General features: G+C 41.3%; 1 long non-coding RNA gene across 1 annotated transcript in view; it reads left to right on the forward strand.

Moving 5' to 3' along the window:
* Positions 1 to 21,424, forward strand: part of LOC126082775 (uncharacterized) — a 420,484-nt gene that overhangs the window by 335,762 nt on the left and 63,298 nt on the right. The window contains exons 2-4 of the long non-coding RNA XR_007518648.1: positions 15,964 to 16,080; positions 16,788 to 16,926; positions 17,148 to 17,252. This is a non-coding gene — a long non-coding RNA (uncharacterized LOC126082775). The remainder of the gene's footprint in view (positions 1 to 15,963; positions 16,081 to 16,787; positions 16,927 to 17,147; positions 17,253 to 21,424) is intronic.

Genomic DNA, 21,424 nt, shown 5'->3' on the forward strand with positions numbered 1-21,424 from the left:
TGTCTGGCAGTCTTCAGCATGTGAAATCGCCACGTCCTGGACTCAGAGCGTGATGTGACTCCAACAGATGCTCATGGATCCAAGAAAAGGAGGGAAAAGTTTGTATCTAAACAGGAGTAGAATGTAGGACTCCAGACATTCTACAGTGGGGGAGGGGTGGAGGGCAGGTTGGGATGAGGAGACATTCCATGAAAGGGATCTGACAGGTAGGCAAAAGCTACATCCCTCTTAGGGCTATTTGTGGTTTTTTTCTTAGATCCACAGCACAAAGGCTCTATTCTAGACCTCAATTCGTATCAACATACCTACCTTTGTGCCCCTACAGCCACCTGTTCCCCAACTCTAAGTAGTAGGTTCTTGAATTATTACAAGGGCACCACAAAATTCAGGACACTTTGTCTAGTGGAAGATGGGGTACATAGAAGGAATCCGAGTGTTTGAAATTAGGGTTTTCTGAGAAGTTCCATTGTGTTTGGTGTGTGTGCATACAGTATTGTTTGCATTATTGTTTAGGAAGCAGTCCTTCTGTCCCTGAACTCCCGTTCAGTACTGAAAACTCTGGGGCTGCAGCATGGCCAGCCTTACTCATGATCGTTTTTCCTGGAAAGCCCCACAGTATTAAAGGAAGGCTGATGGCCTCTAATTCCATGACCAGAAGTAGATTCCTGTTGTTTCCCAGATTATTATATTGTACATTCATATTTAAGTATCTTATTCCTAACCATGACTGTAATTCAGTAATTAAACAAACATACCTCTGCATTGTTGAAAAGTCAAACAGTTCAGATAGATTGTACAGTGACAACTCTTTCCTCCACACTTTTTCTTGGCAACCAAATTCTCCATCTAAGTGGAAATTGATGATATTTTCTATTTCTTTTTCCTCTTTCCAAAAATATTGTATGTGACTGAGGGTAACTAATACAAGCTATGCTCTTTTATCAAAAGTGCTTTCAATTTCCTTTTTCCTCATTATACAATTAAGTTGTGTTCCTATATACTTATATATAATATGTGTTTTCCCTTTAACTAATGGAATCTTGTGCATTTATGCTTTTTTTTCCTTTCTGAATCAATGATCTTATTTATATTCTTATATATACCCTAGATTCTACAATGAGAACTTTAACATTCTCATAAACTTCAAAGTTACCCCAAGAATAGGCTTGCTGGATTTAGCAAGTAAAATACAAGACTCTAAAGAATCCCTGTGTAATATGGGGACATGCTTTCAAGAACACTGCACCACGAGGACTGCACAAAAACATTAGTTCTTGTTTCTCAGAAATTTGAAGTTGACAAGTGGCCTGTATTTTATCTGGCAAACCTACCGGAGTTTAAAAAAAAAAAAAAAAACAAAAAACCTTAGCTATTATGAGTCGGAATCAACGGCACTGGGTTTTATTATTATTATTATTATTATGACTTACTAACCCTCATAAGAACAGAACTGAATTTGTAGTCAGAAGGTCATAGTTGGAATCTTGGTTCCATAAACACAAAACACAGCACCCACACCAAACCAATGCAACAATTATACAGAATCTTACAGGTCATTTTGATCATCTGGGATATTGAATGGTCATCAAACGCTCTGGAGCCTGTAGGCTTAGTGGGCATGGGAGCAGATACAAGGACGATGGAGAAGAAAATCTATTTCTCTGAAACTAAATGAGCTTAGGAATCGACTTGAGAGCAAGGAGGTTTTTTTTTCCCCTTCCCCAACAGCCCTTGGTTCTTCAGGTGTTAGATAGAGCCCAATGGCCCTAAAATGGGTGCGTATCTTGAGGCCAAAACAGGATTCTACTCACCAAAGTCAAATCACACACACACTTGCTCCCATCTAACCCTTGCCTAGCCATTCTGGGCCATGAAGCCCTACACACACCCTTCCTCTTCGGAATCCAGGCTCCTCAAGGTATGTGCTCATATTATTGTGGGAGTCATGGTAGAATGTTCATTAAATAAATTATGTTTGACTTTTTTTTATCATGAGCATAATTTTCAGTGTATTAAAATAAGTTGAAAGCGCACTCATTTTCTTGTTTCAGGAAGAGATGCTTGATGCAAAATTGGTCATGGGAGATGAAGGGTGCTGAACCCACATGGTTGCAATGAGAAATGTAACGTGAGACCAACTTTAATCCTGCTCTCACAGCAGTAGTGGCCTTCAGATGGGAGGCTGTAAAGGAGGGAGAGAGACATTGAGGAGGAGTATTCCACAATGATAGCCTTCACTCAGAAAATTTCCCTGCTGGCACTAACTTAGATTCTTGTCACTGGGGAAGATATTTTGACTCGAGGGTAATGTAGAAAAAGACAGTAGTAGTCGTATTGTAGTGGAGAAGCAGAGAATTGGAAGCCCAGAGGAGACGAGGGTTCTTTTCCCCTCTTTGCTACAATTATTTGACAAAGTCATTTCATAAGATGGTCCTCATGAATTGCCTTGTGATGTCTGAGTTTTATCTGAAATATAAATCTGATAAGATCCAATGAATATTTCTATCTTCAGCATCCACAGTGCTTGCCCAACCACTGCAAAAAGAGCGACTACACGCAGCTTCTGCCTTTCTGGAAATTGCCAACACCTTAATTCTCTGCAACCAGGAAGTAGCTTCTTGTGTGCATCTATCTTTGTATTTTCTCTGTCACCTACAATGAACAACTCTACTCATGGCTTAGCTTATATGATGAAGTTAGAGAGATTCAAGAAAAACCGCCCTGATATTTTTAAAAGCTAGTCAGGGTGCTCGAGAAAAGTAAAATCTTGGCGACTTTTCTTAGGACTTGAGCTTCTATCATGGAGCAACCTTAAATGATTTTTAATCCAGGCTGATGGTGGGGCAAATCAGTGCATCTAGGCACTCAAGAAAAGCAGACTTGCTCTTTGATACTTCCGCTTGCCAGTTAGTCCATCAATTTTTCCCATTGTAAATACTTAGATTCAGGACCATTGGATTTGAATGAGCGAGCCCAGAGCCAATGATTTAAACATTGCATTGTGGAGAAACATTAATGTCCACATTCTGCAATTTCCTTTTCTACTGCCTGAAAATATTTGACCATGGAAGCATATGTGATTAAATTAGCCCACATGAAATTTACTAATATTGGCCATGAAATCACAAAGCCAAAAGTCCTTTGGAACTGGCTCTCTGACCATCCCTATAGAGAAACTCTAAGGCCTGCACTGACCACTGATAAAAATCATCTGTGTTCTTGGGTCATAGAACACAGACGACAGACGATCTTCCACCCAACCTCAGAGCATTGGAGGAAATGATAAAACATGATGACTGAGTCTTATTCAGCTACTGTGATTTCTCTCTCAGCCTGTGCACTTGGAGGCTCCATGTGTTGGCTCTGTAGGGTCATGCAGGGAGTCATCCAAGGGAGTGAGAAATAGTACAAATCTTGCAATTTCCAGAAAAAGGGTATCTGATTATTGAAATTTTTGTTAAAAAAAAAAAAAAACCTAAAAAAGGAATACAATGATGCAATTCTGGTGCAGATTTTTTAAAGGGCTAACATGAATAATTATATTATGAAAAAAATGAATATATATATATATGTTTTTTCCCTACATTACCTGCTATGTAGACAGGAAGGAAGTAACACTGGCTGAGATGAATTCCTAATCACAAAACAGGAGAAAAGTAAACTGAAGTACACATCTTGAGGACCTTTCCCTTAAGAGATCTCTTAGCATGCATTCCTAGAAGATTTGTAGAGCCAGGGACAGTGAGAGTACGGTATAAAAAAAAATAAATTTTTTTTTTTTTTTAGTGCATGTAAAAACGCAAATACAATGTAGTAGGAAGTGCAGAGGCAGGTGATGTGAAAATCAAGCATTTCTTACGGCAAGGCAGTCTGGGAGGTTTGAATTATCAGCAGGCTGCCTGAGGCAAAAATGGCCCTTGGATGATGGAGTTCTGTCCTATGGGGTCGCTGTGAGTCAGAATGCACTCACAACAAAGGGTTTGCCTTAGGTAAGAAACCCTCAAGATCTAAGGCTGAGCACCCCCTGCTCTAGGAGCTCACGCATGCGCACCACCTCCCGGGACAGGGCTCTGGGGCGCGCGAACTGCCGCCCTCTAACGGCCTCAGGCGTCAGTTGCAGAAGGTCCCCTTCAGGGAGGCGCGCGGCAGGAGCAGGGGAGGCAGGGTCCCTAAGGGTAGGTCTCGCGGCTGGGCGGGGCTGTGCCAGGGGAGGCCTCAGACCCTGCACACAGGAGCGCACCGCTCTTCCGCTTTCTCATCGGTCAGTTCTATTACACAGGAAGATAAGGGACACGCAAACATCCTTGGTAATGTTGCTGCTATGCTTCACCCTCCTGTAGGCTCTTGGGTTATTTGCAGGCGTGGGTTTTGCATTGGGAGACCCCCTTTCCTGGTGTAGAATTCAGCGCCCTCAGGTTGCCAGCTTGTCCTGTGCTGGCAGTATTTATACCACGGGAAATGGCAAAGGCTGCACCTCAGGACTGCAGTGATTGTTTTCCTAACTGGTGGACTTAAAATGAGGGGGGAAATTTCAATAACGCCTCTTTAAACTCACAAGTGTGTCAAGTCATTATCTGTTACATTGTGAGCAATACCTAATTTTGAACAATTCTTCAGGATTTGAAAAACACTCTCTGTTTAAGCAAAGAAAGATCTCCTGTCAAAGAAAATACAGTCAAGTTCCTGCCTAGGATCTCCCTTCTCTTCGGTTTTCCTTGTTAACATAAGAAACATGTCAACCAACCTTCATGTTCAAATGACACTGATTTGCTCAGGAAGTGAGTGATTTTGCTGAATTGACTAAAAATCAGGCATTTATTTGTAGTGTCCTGCATGGAATCATGATTGACTTGCAAGCGCGGTGGGTTAAGGATGCAAGAGGTTTGCCAAGATCTACAAAAGCCTCCTGCTGATGATGTGTGTATAAAAGATTTCCAGTCACGAGTACTGCATGTTCGATTGAGATCAGTAAATTGTGTGCCACTCCTCCATTTGTATCTGGGGCATTTTGTAGGTGTGTATAATTCCGCCGAAAGCCAGTGCGGGTGTGTAATCCTTTGCCAGCACACAACTGTGTGTGCATTTGAGGCTGTAAGGTGTTGTATTTGTGTTTTCATCCTGGAGGAGTGGAGTGAGTGTCAGTGGGTGCATTTGGAATGTGAGGCACGTGTGTATATTAAGAGGCTGTCGGTGGTCCGTCTGTGTACTTGAGGAGATGAGAAAGTTTTGTGTTTGATTTCTGAGGGTGGATACGTGTGTGGTGGTGTGTATATCTTGAAACCGGACAGAGATGTAGTTGTGAGCTTTGTAGGGATTGTGAGAATTGAGGGGTGTGGGTGCTTTTCTGCCTGTTATTTGGGACTCTGTTGGCCATGTGTTTCTGTGAATTCACAGTTTGGGGGTTGTGTATGTGTGAATGGGTTCTTGGGAAGGTGATATTTGTATGTGTGGGTTGGCGGTGTTTGTATGAATATTTGTGGTTCAGTATGAGTATGTTTTGTGGGAATGTGCAGGGCATGAATACAGGCGTGTGCAGTCAGAGACTCGGAGGTGAGCTCTTTACAATTTGTGGCTCGAGGGAATACTTAGGGCGTGGCTCTCCTGCCGTGAATTTTGGGTCATCCTGTGTACCTAATAGCAGGTTTGGAGTGGGTTTCTCTGCTGTACATTTGGGCATCTGAGGGAGTGTGCCCCTGTGTATATAGTTTGGGTGTAGGGCCTGTTCTTTTTGTGTATTTGGGGAGTGAGGGCGGATCGCTGGTGTGTAGTCAGGGCATGTTGTACAGTTGTGTTGCTTTGGGTGCTTTTCTGGAGTTGCACATGCATTCTTCCATGTTTGGTCTGGGGTTTGTGTGATTCTGTACACTAAAAACCTTGAAATTGATTTCTGTTTGAGTATTTTGGATTGTTGGATTATGTGTGGGCAGGCATTGTGAGGTTCTATTAGTATTGGAAGATACAGGGTCGTTGTTGCATACTTTCAGTACCCTGGATGATTTAGGTTGGATTTAGGGTATGAGGCCAGTTGTATGGGTAAAGAACTTGTGTGTTTCATGAAGGGACATGGCCGTTTGGATGAATATCTTCCAGGGCTGTGTGTACTCTTTTTCAGTAGAGAGTATGGTGTATTCTGGAAAATGAGGACAGTGTGTCTGATGAGAATATGGGGCTGTGTGTTTGCACAGGGTGTGGGAGAATTGTTTTTACATGTAGTAGAGGCATGTTGATATGGTTATGTATGAGATATTGAGAATGTGGCAGCTTTGGAACGTGAGATAGGGACCTGGAACAGGGTTCCGGTGTATTTATTCAGGATGTGCAAGAGATATTTCCTTGTGAGTGGGGAGTATATACTGGCGTGTGTAAGTCACGAGTGGGTGGGTGAATTATTCTTGGAGTATTCTACAAGTGTTTCTTTGGAGAATGTTAGGGTGTTTGTAGGTGTGTTTGGGCATGTTCGGAGGTTGGGGAAGTGAGGCTGTATTCTAGAGACGTGTGATAATCTACAGTGTTTTGCGTGATATATACTTTGAGAAATTGAGGCTATATGTGTGTGTGTATATGTGTCTGTGTGTTATGTGTCTGGCATGTGTGAACACGTGGCCGCTTAGGGGCGTGGGCTGTGTGTGTATATTAGCTAGAGTGCAAGGATTATTGGTATTTTGGAGTTTTATCTGCATGTATGCATTTGTGGGCTGTATACACATGGTTGGGTTTTGGGTGAGTGTGTGGGGAATTTGTGTCTGTATAAAAGCAGTCAGCATTTGTCTTTGTGCCTATTCTGGTCTAATTCTTTCAGAATTTGGTGGTATAGCTTGTGTGTACATTTTCAGTGTTCACGTGGTGTATTTACACACATTAATAATAAAGGTTGTATGTGGTTGTGTGCTTATTTGGTTTCACTAGTTTTCAGGGGTGTTTAATCTGGAGGATGTGGGAGATTGAGGATGTACTTTTGGAAACTCAGAGGGTTTATATAAACTGTGCATGGATTTGGGAATTGTGTATCATAAGTATTTTAGAGATGAGGGTTTTGGTGTCTGTATTAGCGTGGCCTATGAAGTGAGATTTTGAACTTGGTGGTGTTAGAGAGCTAGATTGTGTGTACGGTGTTCAGTGAGTATATATGTGTACTGTTTATTGTACGTGTGTGTTCAGGCATGTGTGGAGAGTATATACATCTTCGTAGTAATGGCTGTGAGTATTCATGGTCCATAGGGTTTTTTTTTTCTAAAACTTTTATTGAGCTTCAAGTGAACGTTTACAAATCAAGTCAGACTGTCACGTATAAGTTTATATACACCTTACTCCATACTCCCACTTGCTCTCCCCCTAATGAGTCAGCCCTTCCAGTCTCTCCTTTTGTGACAATTTTGCCAGCTTCCAACTCTCTCTATCCTCCCATCCCCCCTCCAGACAGGAGATGCCAACACAGTCTCAAGTGTCCACCTGATACAAATAGCTCACTCTTCATCAGCATCTCTCTCCTACCCACTGTCCAGTCCCTTCCACGTCTGATGAGTTGTCTTCGGGAATGGTTCCTGTTCTGGGCCAACAGAAGGTTTGGGGACTATGACCGCCAGGATTCCTCTAGTCTCAGTCAGACCATTAAGTCTGGTCTTTTTATGAGAATTTGGGGTCTGCATCCCACTGATCTCCTGCTCCCTCAGGGCTTCTCTGTTGTGCTCCCTGTCAGGGCATTCATGGGTTGTGGCCAAGCACCAACTAGTTCTTCTGGTCTCAGGATGATGTAAGTCACTGGTTCATGTGCCCCTTTCTGTCTCTTGGGCTCATAGTTTTCGTGTGACCTTGGTGTTCTTCTTTCTCCTTTGATCCAGGTGGGTTGAGACCAATTGATGCATCTTAGATGGCCACTTGTTAGCATTTAAGACCCCAGACGCCACATTTCAAAGTGGGATGCAGAATGTTTTCAAAATAGAATTATTTTGCCAATAGACTTAGAAGTCCCCTTAAACCATGGTCCCCAAACCCCCGCCCTTGTTCCGCTGACCGTTGAAGCATTCAGTTTATCCCAGAAACTTCTTTTCTTTTCCTCCAGTCCAGTTGAGCTGACCTTCCATGTGTTGAGTATTGTCCTTCCCTTCACCTAAAGCAGTTCTTATCTACTAACTAATCAGTAAAAAGCCCTCTCCCACCCTCCCTCCCTCCCTCCCCTCCTTGTAACCACAAAAGTATGTGTTCTTCTCAGTTTGTATTATTTCTCTAGATCTTATAATAGTGGTCTTATGCAATATTTGTCCTCTTGCCTCTGACTAATTTCACTCAGCATAATGCCTTCCAGGTTCTTCCATGTTATGAAATGTTTCACAGATTTGTCACTGTTCTTTATCGATGCATAATATTCCATTGTGTGAATATACCACAATTTATTTATCCATTCATCCATTGATGAACACCTTGGTTGCTTCCAGCTTTTTGCTATTGTAAACAGAGCTGCAATAAACATGGGTGTGTATATATCTGTTCGTGTGAAGGCTCTTATTTCTCTAGGGTATATTCCGAGGAGTGGGATTTCTGGGTTGTATGGTAGTTCTATTTCTAACTGTTTAAGATAACGCCAGATAGATTTCCAAAGTGGTTGTACCATTTTACATTCCCATCAGCAGTGTATGAGAGTTCCAATCTCTCCGCAGCCTCTCCAACATTTATTATTTTATGTGTTTTGGATTAATGTCAGCCTTTTTGGAGTGAGATGGAATCTGATCGTAGCTTTAATTTGCATCTCTCTAATGGCTAATGATCGAGAGCATTTTCTCATGTATCTGTTAGCTGCCTGAATATCTTCTTTAGTGAAGTGCATGTTCATATCCTTTGCCCACTTCTTGATTGGGTTGTTTGTCTTTTTGTGGTTGAGTTTTGACAGAATCATATAGAGATCAGGCGCTGGTTGGAGATCTCATAGCTGAAAATTCTTTCCCAGTCTGTAGGTGGTCTTTTTACTCTTTTGGTGAAGTGTTTAGATGAGCATAGATGTTTGATTTTCAGGAGCTCCCAGTTATCTGATTTCTCTTCGTCATTTTTGGTAATGTTTTGTATTCTGTTTATGCCTAGTATAATGGTGTCCCTATTTTTTCTTCCATGATCTTTATCGTTTTAGTCTTTATGTTTAGGTCTTTGATCCACTTGGAGTTAGTTTTTGTGCATGGTACGAGGTATGGGTCCTGTTTCATTTTTTTGCAAATGGATATCCAGTTATGCCAGCACCATTTATTAAAAAGACTATCTTTTCCCCAATTAACTGACACTGGGCCTTTGTCAAATATCAGCTGCTCATATGTGGATGGATTTATATCTGAGTTCTCAATTCTGTTCAATTCGTCTATGTGCCTGTTGTTGTACCACTACCAGGCTGTTTTGACTACTGTGGCTGTATAATAGGTTCTGAAATCAGGTAGAGTGAGACCTCCTACTTTCTTCTTCTTTTTCAGTAATGCTTTACTTCTCCGAGGCTTCTTTCCCTTCCATATGAAGTTGGTGATTTGTTTCTCCATCACATTAAAAAATGACATTGGAATATGGATCAGAAGTGCCCTGTATGTATAGATGGCTTTTGGCAGAATAGACATTTTTAGTATGTTAAGTCTTCGTATCCATGAGCAAGGTATGTTTTTCCACTTAAATAGGTCCTTTTTAGTTTCTTGCAGTAGTGTTTTGTTGTTTTCTTTGTATAGGTCTTTTACATCTTTGGTAAGATTTATTCCTAAGTATTTTATCTTCTTGGGGGCTACTGTGAATGGTATTGATTTGGTTATTTCCTCTTCGATCTTCTTTTTGTTGGTGTAGAGGAATCCAAGTGATTTTTGTATGTCTTTTTTTTTTTTTTTTTTTATCTTATAGCCTGAGACTCTGCCAAACTCTTCAATTAGTTTCAGTAGTTTTCTGGAGGATTCCTTAGGGTTTTCTGTGTATAAGATCATGTCATCTGCAAATAGAGATAATTTTACTTCCTCCTTGCCAATCTGTATGCCCTTTATTTCTTTGTGTAGCCTAATTGCTCTGGCTAGGACCTCTAGCACAATGTTGAATAAGAGCGGTGATAAAGGGCATCCTTGTCTGGTTCCCGTTCTCAAGGGAAATGCTTTCAGGCTCTCTCCATTTAGAGTGATGTTGGCTGTTGGCTTTGTATAGATGCCCTTTATTATGTTGAGGAATTTTCCTTCAATTCCTATTTTGGTGAGAGTTTTTATCATAAATGGGTGTTGGACTTTGTCCAATGCCTTTTCTGCATCAATTGATAAGATCATGTGGTTTTTGTCTTTTGGTTTATTTATATGGTGGAATACATTAATGGTTTTTCTAATATTAAACCAGCCTTGCATACCTAGTATAAATCCCACTTGGTCATGGTGGATTAATTTTCTGATATGTTGTTGAATTCTATTGGCTAGAATTTTGTTGAGGATTTTTGCATCTATGTTCATGAGGGATATAGGTCTGTAATTTTCTTTTTTTGTGATGTCTTTACCTGGTTTTGGTATCAGGGAAATGGTGGCTTCATAGAATGAGTTAGGTAGTATTCCGTCATATTCTGTGCTTTGAAATACCTTTAGTAGTAGTGGTGTTAACTCTTCTCTGAAAGTTTGGTAGAACTCTGCAGTAAAGCCATCCGGGCCAGGGCTTTTTTTTGTTGGGAGTTTTTTGATTACCTTTTCAATCTCTTTCTTTGTTATGGGTCTATTTAGTTGTTCTACTTCTGATTGTGTTAGTTTAGGTAGGTGGTGTTTTTCCAGGAATTCATCCATTTCTTCTAGGTTTTCAAATTTGTTAGAGTACAATTTTTTGTAATAATCTGATATGATTCTTTTAATTTCAGTTGGGTCTGTTGTGATGTGGCCCATCTCGTTTCTTATTCAGGTTATTTGTTTCCTTTCCTATATTTCTTTAGTCAGTCTGGCCAATGGTTTATCAATTTTGTTAATTTTTTCAAAGAACCAGCTTTTGGCTTTGTTAATTCTTTTGATTGTTTTTCTGTTCTCTAATTCATTTAATTCAGCTCTAATTTTTATTATTTGTTTTCTTCTGGTGCCTGATGGATTCTTTTGCTGCTCACTTTCTATTTGTTCAAGTTGTAGGGACAGTTCTCTGATTTTGGCTCTTTCTTCTTTTTGTATTTGTGCATTTATCGATACAAGTTGGCCTCTGAGCACTGCTTTTGCTGTGTCCCAGAGGTTTGGATAGGAAGTGTTTTCATTCTCGTTGCATTCTATGAATTTCCTTATTCCCTCCTTAATGTCTTCTATAACCCAGTCTTTTTTCAAGAGGGTATTGTTCAGTTTCCAAGTATTTGATTTCTTTTCCCTAATTTTTCTGTTCTTGATTTCCACTTTTATGGCCTTGTGGTCTGAGAAGATGCTTTGTAATATTTCGATGTTTTGGATTCTGCAAAGGTTTGTTTTATGACCTAATATGTGGTCTATTCTAGAGAATGTTCCATGTGCACTAGAAAAAAAAGTATACTTTGCAGCAGTTGGGTGGAGAGTTCTGTATAAGTCAATGAGGTCAATTTGGTTGATTGTTGTAATTAGGTCTTCCGTGTCTCTATTGAGCTTCTTACTGGATGTCCTGTCCTTCTCCGAAAGTGGTGTGTTGAAGTCTCCTACTATAATTGTGGAGATGTCTATCTTACTATTCAGTTCTGTTAAAATTTGATTTATATATCTTGCAGCCCTGTGATTGGGTGCATAAATATTTAATATGGTTATATCTTCCTGATCAATTGTTCCTTTTATCATTATGTAGTGTCCTTCTTTATTCTTTGTGGTGGATTTAACTTTGAAGTCTATTTTGTCAGAAATTAATATTGCTACTCCTGCTCTTTTTTGCTTACTGTTTGCTTGATATATTTTTTTCCATCCTTTGAGTTTTAGTTTGTTTGTGTCTCTAAGTCTAAGGTGTGTCTCTTGTAGGCAGCATAGAGACAGATCGTGTTTCCTTATCCAGTCTGAGACTCTCTGTCTCTTTATTGGTGCATTTAGTCCATTTACATTCAGCGTAATTATAGATAAGTATGTGTTTAGTGTTGTCATTTTGATGCCTTTTTATGTGTGTTGTTGACAATTTCATTTTTCCACTTACTTTTTTGTGCTGAGAAGTTTTTCTTTGTAAATTGTGTGTTCCTCATTTTGATAGTATTTGACTTTATGTTTCCTGAGTCATTACGTTTTTCTTGGTTTTTATTTTGAGATATGGAGTTGTTATACTTCTTTGTGGTTACCTTAATATTTACCCCTATTTTTCTAAGTAAAAACCTAACTTGTATTGTCCTATATCGCCTTGTATCCCTCTCCATGTGGCAGTTCTATGCCACCTGTATTTAGTCCCTCTTTTTGATTATTGTGGTCTTTTACATATTGACTTCAATGATTCCCTGTTTTGAGCATTTTTTTTTAATTAATCTTCATTTGTTTTTGTGATTTCCCTATTTGAGTAGATATCAAGATGTTCTGTTCTGTGGCCTTATGTAATGCTGGTATCTGATATTATTGGTTTTCTGACCAAACAATTTCCTTTAGTATTTCTTGTAGCTTTGGTTTGGTTTTTGTAAATTCTCTAAGCTTGTGTTTATCTGTAAATACCTTAATTTCACCTTCATATTTCAGAGAGAGTTTTGCTGGATATATGATCCTTGGCTGGCAGTTTTTCTCCTTCAGTGCTCTGTATATGTCATCCCATTGCCTTCTTGCCTGCATGGTTTCTGCTGAGTAGTCTGAACTTATTCTTATTGATTCTCCCTTGTAGGAGACCTTTCTTTTATCCCTGGTTGCTTTTAAAATTTTCTCGTTATCTTTGGTTTTGGCAAGTTTGGTGATAATATGTCTTGGTGTTTTTCTTTTTGGATCAATCTTAAATGGGGTTCAGTGAGTATCTTGGATACATATCCTTTCGTCTTTCATGATGTCAGGGAAGTTTTCTGTCAGCAGATCTTCAACTATTCTCTCTGTGTTTTTTGTTATCCTTCCCTGTTCTGGAACTCCAATCACACGCAAGTTATCCTTCTTGATAGAGTCCCACATGATTCTTAGGGTTTCTTCATTTTTTTAATTCTTTTATCTGATTTTTTTTCAGCTATGTTGGTGTTAATTCCCTGGTCCTCCAGATTTCCCACTCTGCATTCTAATTGCTCGAGTCTGCTCCTCTGACTTCCTATTGCATTGTCTAATTCTGTAATTTTATTGTTAATCTTTTGGATTTCTGAATGCTGTCTCTCTATGGATTCTTGCAACTTTTTAATTTTTCCACTATGTTCTTGAATAATCTTTTTGAGTTGTTCAACTGTTTTATCAGTGTGTTCCTTGGCTTTTCCTGCAGATTGCCTTATTTCATTTCTGAGGTCATTCCTGATGTCATGAAGCATTCTGTAAATTAGGTTTTTATATTCTGCATTTGGCAATTCCAGGATTGTATTTTCATTTGGGAAAGATTTTGATTCTTTTGTTTGGGGGGTTGTAGAAGCAGTCATGGTCTGCTTCTTTATGTGGTTTGATATCTACTGCTGTCTCCAAGCCATCACTAAGATATTGTAGTGATTTATTCTATATTTGCTCACTGGGTCTTATGTTGTTTTGTTTTCTTTCAGTATACGTGGATGGGCTACTAGATTGTGCTGTCTTGATTGTTGTAACCCTTGACTTACTTATGATCTATTACCAGCTGGTTTGGGCTGTTACCAGATATATATGCCTGAATCCATTCACTGTTCTTGAGTAGAATCTGATTTTGGGTCATCAAGTGTATGATGCACCCTGTCACCTAACCACTTTGAGATGTAGTGGTGATAGTTGTGTGCACCAGATTCTAGTAGCAGCCGGGGTTCACACTCCGGGGAGGGGGCAGGATGCTGACAGGCTTCCCCCAAGTGTCAGTGAGATAGGTGTGTCTCTATTCCTAAAGCACCTTGGTAGGTGGGCTCTGCAGCTGTACCTTAGGCCCCCAGTGCAAGTACCTCTACAGACTGGTAGGTGTCACCCTCCTTAGACCCCTAAGGCAGGAGGCTAGGTGGTCTGGGGAGAACTTCAGCCCTCAGTTCCCTGTTGTGGGTCAGTGAGAACTCTGTTGAATACGCAGAGATATCAGACCTGGGAAACTTGTCTTCCCAGTATATTCGCTAAAACAAATGCAGTCAGATCCCTATCAGAAATGCCTTTGCATTATAATAGCTACCTTGTTCCCTGTAGGGATGAAAGCCCGAGACTGGGAACACATATGTTTGGCTGGAGCTGGTTCTGTGTTTTTAGTCCAAATAGGGAAGGATTTTTGGTCCCTGGGTTTTTTGTGGTTGCTTCTCTCAGGCCAGATGAATGGGTTAGGAAAAGACCAAAAAAAAAAAAAATAAAATAAAAGGAAAAGAAAAACCGTGGAGCAATTCTTCCTCTGGCTCAGGAAATTCCAATATTAATGAAGCCACCTGGGAAGGGGAGGGGAGGGTTCAGAAAAACAGGAGAGAGTAGCACCCCAGAATATAGACAAAGTTACTTATCTTTCTTGGGATGACTGTTTTATCTGAGATTCCCGAGGGGCACATTGCCTGTGTGCGCTGGCTGGGTAGAGATTGCCCCTGAGGCTCAGGCCTGCGTCCCGTGCTTCTGCTGTCTCAGAAGCCGTGGTCAGTTCCTCCGCTGCCAGTCCAAAGCCCAGCGTCAAGGTTCCCCGGCTGGGACGCTGCACTCCCGGCTCCAAAAACAGTTGCTGCTTCCTGTTGACTTCTCCTCCCTCCAGCTCCAGCGGCGACTGGCTGGGGCCCCCCCAGGTCAGTTCAGGGGGGTAGGGCTGCGCCCCTTGTTTGCACCGTCACAGATGTCATGCTCAGCTCCCCTGTGCCCAGTCCAAAGCCTGGCGCCAAGGTTCCCCGCCTGGGACGCTGCACTCCCGGTTCCAAAACCAGTTGCTGCCTCCCAGGGATTTCTCCTCCCGCCAGCCGCATCGCCGCGCCGCCCATGAGGACCAGCTGGATCCCCTCCCGGGGTCAGTTCAGGGGGGTAGGACTGCGCGCGCCCCGTGTTTGCACCGTCACAGATGTCATGCTCAGCTCTCCTGCGCCCAGTCCAAAGCCCGGCGCCAAGGTTACCTGACTGGGACGCTGACTCCAGGCTCTGAAAACAGTCGCTGCTTTCCCGTAGTTGTTCATTCTGGGTCTCTGTCACTGAGGTCAACTCTTTAAATCTGTGTTTGTTGGTCAGGGTTCATAGATTGTCATGTATGTGATTGATTCACGTGTTTTTCCGAGTCTTTGTTGCAAGGGGGATCCGAGGTAGCATCTACGTAGTCAGCCATCTTGGCCCCTGCCTCTCGGTCCATAGGGTTTTTGTTGTAAAACTATAAGCAGTAAGATGTGGTATGTTCGTGTATTCAGGTTATGGGTCCTAGTTACATGTGTGTGTTCAGGAGTTGTGAGCTGTGTGTCCTGGAGATATATAGTGATGTTTGGTTTACATATTATGAGCGGGAGTTAAAAGTCCTTCTCATGGCACAGGTGGAATGTGTGTACATGTTAATAGGAAAGTGGATCAGGTATGCTGGCATCGGCTCTTATTAACTTGGAATAGAAGGTGGTGCTTATCTCTGCCCACTGGCTGGTACCTTGAAATCAGCCATGGCAGTAATACTTCTATCAGGTGAGTTGTCAGTCTTTACAAAGCAGACTTGCAGCACTCGCAATGGAGAGTGAATTGATAAATATTTACCAACACATCTTTGGTCAGTGTGTGTGTGTGTGTGTGTGTGTGTGCACGTGTGTGTGTCTTTCTGTCTGTCTGTATCTGCCTGTGTCATTAGAATGTGTTAAGGAAGAACATGTAGACATCCTTGGGGTACTCTATTGGAGATTGTGAGTGGAGCATTTATGGGACTTAGGCCCTTCTATATGTCCATGGGAAAGAGGCGTGGCAATATTGTATCCTTTCATCTCATTTTTCAATCTCTATCCCTAACAAATAACCTGAGAAGCCAGAATATATGAAGAATGGGGCATCAGCATTGGAGAAATGTCACTGACAACCTGGGATATGCAGATGACACTTGCATGGTGACAATGAAGAAAGCTTGAAGAACTACCTGATGAAGGTCAGAGACCACAGCCTTCAGTGTGGATTACACTTGAACAAAATGAAAATCTTCCCACTGGAAAAAAAAGTAAATAGAGACATATTTGAAGTTGTCAAGGATTTCATGCCCCTTGAATCAACAGTCAACAAACCAAGAAAACAGTAGTCAGGACATCAAAGGACTTTTGCCTTAAGCAAATCTGCTGCAAAAGATGTCCTTACAGTTGTAAAAATGGAAGACGTCACTTTGATAAGAAAGGTTCACCTGACCAATCCTGGCTTTCCAGTCCCACCAAAAGTCTGCCCCTCAGAGCTTGGGAGCCTTTCTAGAGTCAAACAGTACCAGTAACCAGGAGGTAGGGAAAACACAGTGTTAGCACCTGGGCTGGGAAGAGAGGACTGCAAGAACCCTGAAATGACAGGACCTCAGTTAGCTGAAAACAGCCAAATACAGACTTGCACAGCCAGAATCCCTCCAGCCTTGGTTGTGGGTAGGGTGAACCTTCTGGCGTGAGCCTGTGCTGAGAAGCGTGAGATGCAGGCGAAGGTCTCAGTCATACCTGAGCAGGTATGTGTGACCTGGCCTAGCTTTGTTGGCTCAGAGGAGCTGACAGGTAATGGAGATGAGGAACTGGGTCTGTGTTCCTTGAACAATCTGGAGGAAGATGGCAGTTCCACTCTTATAGTAGGGCTTCCCAGCCACACCCCTTGTCGCTTCTGTCACAGGTGGCCTCAGGATCCAAAAGATACAATGGAATGGTTTCCTCCGGTGTGTCTGATCACTTGGTTTGGATCCCCACCTTCCCAGGCAGGTGTGGTGCCAGTTCAGTGGGAGTGGCAGAAGCAACGCAGTGGTTTGGGTTAGGTAGGTGACAGGGGAGGCCGTGGGGAAGCCCTGTCCCTGAGGGAGGGTAGATCTAGAGAGCTTGGGGAAGCCCACCTGTGAATACACATGGCTCTTACTTCCCTCAGTTCTTTCTTTTCTGAAGCCTCAGGATGTTGGTAGCACTGGGAGCCTCATCTCAGCATCCTGTTTTTCTGACAGGGTGTCCTGACCTTCTTTATTTTCCCCCATGTCATGTGCAGCTTCAAACATATCACATGATGTCAAATGACCGTGGTGGACCCCAGGTGACTGCACACACACCTCCTACCTCACTTGGACCCACCCAAGGACTTCTGTACCTTATGGTGAGTGTCCTTCATGATGGTGTATTCTATTGCCCAAAAGTGTACTGATACCTCTTTGTGGAATGATGCAGTAACTGCTTCTCTGTAATACAAATGGATTCCCTGTAGCCTGGCCAGCCTGCTTCATATGTTATTCCCAACATGATGACTGTAGTTGGTACTATATGTACTCTTTTGTTGGCAGAATGGTGGTTGACCTTCTTTTATATTGTAAAACATCACATTTGAAATATAGTATTTGGTCAATAATACATGCTAGGATTTTAGGTTTGTTTTCATTTGGTTTTGAATATTCTTTTTGTTGATTTTCTTCCTTTGTTTTTAGAAGTCACCCCCGTGCTTTCTGCCTCTAGCTTTCCTAGCTAATAATCTACTCTATGTCTTTGCATATTGTAGATTTTCATGTAGGTGGGATCATGCAATAATCGTTCTTGGGATTTCAGTTATTTCACTCAGAATAGTGTTTTCAGGGTTCATCTACTTATTGCAAATAACAGAATCTTCTTGCTCTTTATGGCTGCGTAATATTGCATGTATCTGTATGTCACGTTTTGTATATCCAATCATCTTTTGATGGACACTGGGCTTGTTTCCACCTTTTTGATTCAGTGAATAATGTTGCAGTAAACGTCAGTGCCGAAGTATGTGTTTTCGTACTTTCAGTTCTTAAGGAATGTGGAGATTCCAAGTATGCTCTCACAATCTGTAGTTGTCTTCACTTTCTTGATAGTGCTTACTGATGCACAAAAGATTTAAATTTCACCAACAGAAATTTATCTATTTCTTTCTTATGTCGTATCTACAAAAGTGTGGGGGGAAAAACATGAAATATAACTCTGATGCTTAGTTTTAAGGTTTTTATGGTTTTAGTTCTCATATGTATGTCATCTATCCATTTAGAGTAAATTTTTGTATATGGTGTGGAGTACGTGTTCACCTTCATGCTTTTGTGTGTGGAGATCCAGTTGTCCGAACATCATTTGTTAAAGAGACCGTTCTTTACACACTGAATGGACGTAACATCATTGTTGAAACAAATTGAGCATAGATATAAAAATTCATTTCTGGAACCTCAATGCTATTTCTTTGGTCTCTATGTCTATTCTTATGGCAGAACCAGAATGTTTAGTGTACTGCACGTGTTTAGTGCTATTTTAAATCTTGAAGTGTGTGTCCTATAGTTTGTTCTTCTTTTTCAAGATTGTTTTGTATATTGAGAACACTTTGTGGATTGCAGTATATAAATTATACGTAAGTGGTATATTTTCTTGGTTCTTGTGTGCTTGATTTTCTCTGCTCTATTTAATTTGTTAGTGGTAAGACATGGATACTGAGATTTAGGAGAGAGGAATAGGAGAGTCTCAGCATCTTGACCCAGGAATAAAAATCCCACACCAAGACTGCATGAAGGATGATGTACAGAGCTGGGAGATATGAGATGATTTTTATCAGTGGACAGTGCCTGCTTTAGACCTTTCCACAAGAATGGTCAGGGAGCCGGGTCCAAAGGACTTTTGGCTTCGCCCTTTCATGGCCAATCTTGTTAAGTTTCATATGGGCTAATTTAATCACGTATGCTTCCAGGGTCGGAGATTTTTAATTTTGAAAAAGAAATTGCAGAATTGGACATGATTGTTTCTCTGCAATGCAATGTTTGAATCATTGGCCTTGAGTTGACTCATTCAAATCCAATGGCACTCAATCCTTGAGCGTATATCATGGGAAAAAAATCAATTGACTAACTGGCAAGCAGAAGAATCATGGAGCAATCCTGCTTTTCTTGAGTACCTAGATACGATGATTTGCCTGACCATTCCCATAATAGGAAAGTCTGGACTGAACATCCTTTAAGGTTGCCCTATGATAGAAGTTTAAATCCCAAGAAAAGTCGCCAAGATTTATCAAACAGAATGAGTAGCTTTAAAAAATATTGGGATGATTTTTCTTGACGCTCTCTAAGTGCATCTTCTAAGCTGTGAGTAGAGTTGTCCATTGTAGCTGCCAGAGAATACAAAGAAAGTACTTCCTGGCTGCAGAGTAATATCCAGAGAGGCAGAATCTGCATGGAGGTGCTCTTTTCACAGTGGTTGGGCAAAGACTGTGGATGCTGTAGATAGAAATATTCATTGGGTCCCAGCAGTTTTATTATAATTCAGATAACACTCAGAAATCATGAGGCAATTCGTGAGAACCACGTTATAAAATGACTTTCTCACATAATTGTAACAAAGAGGAAGGAAGAACCCTTGTCTCCTCTGGATGAATTCTCTGCTTTTCCACTATAATATCACTGGTGTTGCATTTTTCTACAACTTTTCCTCTCGAGTCAAAATACATTTCTACAGGAATAAGAAACTATGTTAGTGCCAAAACCCACTGCATTCAAGTGGAATCTGACTCACAGTGAACCCACAGGACAGAGTATAACACCTCCTTAGGGTTTCCAACAAGCGCCTGCAGTATTCAAACTGCCAGCCTTTTGGTTAATAGCCATAGCACTTAACCCCTACACCACCAGTGCTGTTAATGCCAGTAAGGACATTTTTTGAATGGAGGCTGTCATTGTGGAACTCTCCTCCTCAGCCTCTCTCTGCTTCCCCTACACCTGCCCATCCAGAAACCACTACTGCTCTGACAGCTGGATTAAAGTTGGTCTCACATTTCTTAATTTTTCAGCCTGCAACAGTGGATACAAATCTTCTATTTCTTCATCTTTGGCTTTAGTGCTTGGCTCGTAAATTTGAATGATAGTCATATTAAATAGCCTTCCTTGTAGGTTTGTGGATATTATCCTATCACTGACAGCGTTGTACTTCAGGAAAGGTCTTGAAATGTTCATTTTGATGATGAATGCAACACCTTCCTCTTCAAGTTGTCATTCCCAGCATTGTAGACTATATGATCATCAGATTCAAAATGGTCAATACCAGTCCATTTCAGCTCACTAATGCCTAGGATATTGATGTTTATGTGTTCCATTTCATTTTTGATTATTTACAATTTTCCTATATTTATGCTTTGTACATTCCAGGTTCCTATTATTAATGGATGTTTGCAGCTGTTTCTTCTCATTTTGAGCCATGCCACATGAGCAAATGAAGGTCCCAAAAGCTAGACTCCATCCGCATCATTAAGGTTGACTCTTTTTAAGAGGCAGCTCTTCCCCAGTCGTCTTTTGAGTGCCTTCCAACCTGGGTGGCTCATCTTTAAGCAGACAATGTTGTGCTGTTATTCATAATGTTTCACTGTCTACTGCTGGGCCCTTCTTCCTAGTCTGTCTTAGTCAGGAAGCTCAGCTGAAATCTGTCCTCCATGGGTGACCCTACTTGTATCTGAATACTGGAGGCATAGCTTCCAGCATCACAGCAACTCGTGCAAGCCCCCACAGTATGAAAAACTGACAGACACATGGGGGCTTGCAATGAAGATGCATCGATAATTACTGGTGATTGGAATGCGAAAGTTGCAAACAAAGAAGAAGGATTGGTAGTTGAAAAATATGGCCTTGGTGATAGAAACAATGCTGGACATCGAGTGATAGAATTTTTCAAGACCAACGACTTCTTCATTGAAAATACCTTCTTTCACCATCATAAATGGAGACTATACACATGAACCTCACCAGATGGAACACACAGGAATCAAATTGACTACATCTGCAGAAAGTGACAATGGAAAAGGTCACTATCATCAATCAGAACAAGGCCAGGGGCTGACTGTGGAACAGACCGTGAATTGCTCATATGCAAATTCAAGCTGAAACTGAGGAAAATCAGAGAAAGTCCACGAGAGCCAAAATATGACCTTGAGTATATCCCACCTGAATCTGGAGACCATCTAAAGAATAGATTTGACACACTGAACACTCTACTTTCTCCCTGTCCTTATCCTTTTCTGCCCCCTTCTAATCCAGAGGAGAAAGGTGCTGTTATCAGGTTTAGCCTCTTACTTGTCACTCATAATAGGTCTTCTATTCCTCAGGATGCCCATACTCACCAAAAGAGGGGGTTCATTTTGCAGTTCATCAGTTGAGAGAGGGCAAGATGGGGCAAATTCTGACTTTTTTTTCCCAAAGACCAATTTTATTTATTCACCACATAAGACCAGACGAATTGTGGAATGACATCAAGGACATCATCCATGAAGAAAGCAAGAGGCCATTGAAAAGACAG

The sequence above is a fragment of the Elephas maximus genome, chromosome 9, assembly GCF_024166365.1.
Source record: "Elephas maximus indicus isolate mEleMax1 chromosome 9, mEleMax1 primary haplotype, whole genome shotgun sequence".
Lineage (NCBI taxonomy): Eukaryota > Metazoa > Chordata > Mammalia > Proboscidea > Elephantidae > Elephas > Elephas maximus.